This window comes from Cynara cardunculus (genome assembly GCF_001531365.2).
Source record: "Cynara cardunculus var. scolymus isolate 2C chromosome LG 10, CcrdV1, whole genome shotgun sequence".
Lineage (NCBI taxonomy): Eukaryota > Viridiplantae > Streptophyta > Magnoliopsida > Asterales > Asteraceae > Cynara > Cynara cardunculus.
Window position 1 is genome coordinate 14,519,915 of NC_037537.1, and position 3,593 is coordinate 14,523,507.

A 3,593-nucleotide genomic window follows, 5' to 3' on the forward strand; every position below is an offset into this window, starting at 1 on the left:
TCTATGGGATGAACCTTCTCCAGAATTAGAAAGGTTTCTTCTTCGAGAGGACTTATGTGGCAAAGGAGGAACCTCAACGATCTTCAACACTTTGTTGAATAGTTCATTTAGAACTTTTTGAATAATCTGTCAAATTTTGAGCCATTCATAGAAGCCATACTGACTTAGAAAGGAAAGATACTCAGTGACAACATCGTTGTTCTCTCGGAAGATGACCATAGAAGGACACCATCTTTCATTCGTCCACTGATTGTGACATTTGAAATTTTGTGAGGGTTCATTCTTGTTTCGATCTTTTCTCTGCACCAATTCAGATCCTAATTCTTCTGCTTCAGCACCCTTTGTCTTTTCTATCCAACTTCTTCCAAAAGTAGGGCTTGAGCAATAATAGGATCATTTTGTGTGGACATCCCTTATTGAAATTCCCAGAAGTCTTAATCAAACAGAAAATTCTATCACCAATTGAAGAACAGTAGAAGAAATCAAAAATAAATTTTGCCAAATGTATTTGCGTTAATCTTCAAAGTATTACAAAAACAAGAGATTAGCTAATGATTACAAGAAAGGAAAACTATTTATACTACCAGATAACAAACACAAATATTTTAAAGGAGAAACTTGCTTGAATACGACTTTAAAGAACATTACTTGAACCCAACATTCTCTCCCTTTAGATTCAAGCACGAGATATTGTAAATTTTGATCTTCTGAAGCCCAAGTTTGTCTCACATCTTCTTATAGTATTCCAATGCTGTATCTTCTCGTTAAGCAGCTCCAGAGCACTAATCAGTAATAACCTTTCTCTCAGACTTAATCTGTTATGACCTGATGCTTTGTCATCTGGAGTTTTTCTTCCTTCAAGTTCTTTCCTCACAATCTTAATTATTCCATTGTAGTACTTGTTTAGCTCGCTGAAAACCTTAAAAACCTCTTAGCTTTCTTGGAGTTTTTCATAGATCACCCGGACTCCGGATCTTCAAGAATCATGTACAGAGGGTAGCCATCGATGTCTTCTACCTCTTGATCTGGCTTCTTCAGGTTGACGTTCTTTTGATTACTTTCGTATCCCATTTGCACATTAATCACTGAAGAGAGCTGTTACGAGAATTATATAAAATAAATCTCTTGGACTGTTAGCAAATGGAGACTAGTGCAAGTATACACTCATCAATCCACTATCGTCTTTTACAAGTAATAAAGTGGTAAAAATACCGAATATCGTCTATGGAGAAAAGGAATAAAAGTTCGTTTTAATAGTATAAATAAAAATATGATCTCAGATGAAGAATTCGAGGAAATATTTGTGGTGAGTTGATTAAACATTACTGTTTGAACAAGTAATAAAAGAGAGCTTAGGGTGTAAGGATTTGTTAAGATATTAAACTGATTTTTAAGTAAACAGCATGCTACAACATGATTTTATAGCATGCTTTATAAATAACTTATCTTTACAACTAATAGCTTCTTTAAGGTACTCTCTCGAGATGTAGAATGGCACACAGTCATAGATCAAGCCTTCATATCTCTATGCAAGACTGGAGTCTCGACATTGGCTCAAACTATTCCTTTTATAAGCTAAATGGAGTGAAAACGAGTCTCCTCGATTCTAAGTAACTCTCTCGAGCCTACTTCCATATCATTCAAGTTGACGTGTGCTTGTTGGTTTATCTCTAAATCAAACACATTTTAACACTTTTAAACAAGTGATCAACTTGTCCATGGATGATGTTTTTGCAATAAAACTTGAATGACGTAGTTGTAAAGATTTATAATTTATATTTCTACAAACGGAATCGGTCTTTATCTTAACTTCACCCAACAACCAAACTATATTCTTAGCCTAACATACTTGAAAAATTAATTACGTAAATAATAATGCATAAGAAAGGAAAATAAAATAGAATAAATAAATGCTAAGCGGAATTATAAAAGCGACTAACGATATTTAAAATAGAAAAAATAATTGCATGAATAATAATAAAGCATAATAAGTAGAACATAAGAGAATAAAAGATGATAAGAGAAATAAAAGAGGAATTATAAAGAAGAAAAATAAAATACTTGCAAACACAACTTTATATCCAAAAGAACCTTCAACATTCAAACTACTTCAAGTGTTTTACTAGATTGTTTCTCTAGGATTGCTTGTCTTCTACAATGCCAAGCCTCCCCCCTTTATATAGTAGGAGAAAAGAGGACAAGGACCAAAAGGTAAAGACTTTACCCAACTTTTTACATAGTCCAATGGGTAAAGCCATGCTACCTAGATAACAACAAACATCAGATCTTAAATTTGTACCATGAGATCTTAAAATCTGCAGATGGGCTGCCAAAAGGAGGGATTTGACCTCAAAAACCCATACTATTCTCAAAAGTGCCCTTGGAATCGCTACAGCCAAATACCTATCAACATGGCTATTTTTCCAAAAATTAGCACATATCCAAGAAGTAAACATGTTTATCATATCAATTTAGTTCCAATATAAAAAAGATAGAAAAACAAAACAAAAAGACTCAATTTACGAAAATTTGGAAGAATGAAATGGGTAAATGATAAGTGTTAATTTATTAACCTTATTACATCATTTTCTTAACCATTTTCCTTTGTTTTATTTGCCCATTAGTGTCTTAATTGAGTCTTTTTATGTCTTTTTCATATATTAGTAGTTATATAGTATATCTAATGTTAATTCCCTGTTTTTACAGATTTTTGATGATTTTTGGGCCCAGTCCTACGGCAGTCCTACAGGACCAGGTGTGGCAAGGTCCTATAGTACCTGTCCGAGAGCTGAATTTCTGCTTGGCCGTGAAGAAATGGGCTGATCCATAGAGGAGGCGTGGTCAACGACCTTGGGCCCGGTCAAAGCCCAGTTTTGGAGAAGCTTTTGTCTTATTAGTTGGCACCCACTATGTAATCTTCCTTAGCCTATATAAAGAAGGCTTAAGGATTGTTTTAAACATACTTTTGGAGACTTTTTCATACTTTCTTCCATTTAATCTTTATGATCTTTGTGTTAGTCATTCTCAAGAATATTGTTTTCGGTTCCAAGCTTTCGGTTTTCTTTGTTTGACTTTTCAAGAACCAACTTTTGTAGTTGTGCTTTAGTTCTCAAGTTTTAATTTAAGTACTCGTATTTAATCTTCATCTCATCTCTGTTTCAAGTTAGGTTACGTTTTCTTATCTTTTACGAGTTACGAATTAGTCGATCGTTGTTGCTTTACATCGGATCTCGTCCTTTGTGGCTCAMGGCTAATTTACGTAGTCTAAATAATCCGTTTTTACGAGTTTGCAAGTAATCTTTCGGTCTTTGTAACGAAACTTGTTCTGCAAATTTCATTACTTGACTTGCAAGTTTTCTTCAAAAGTCAACCCCAATTTCCAAGTTTTCATATGTCATTTCCTAATCACATCAAAGTACTACTTGTCATACATCAAGTACTACTTGTCATACATCAAGTACTACTTGTCATACATCAAGTACTTTCTTTCATCATTATTAGATTAATATAATTAATATTATTTAGTTATTAATAATTTATATTTCAGTCATTTATATTTCAGTCTTTATATTTCAGTCATTTATATTTCAGTC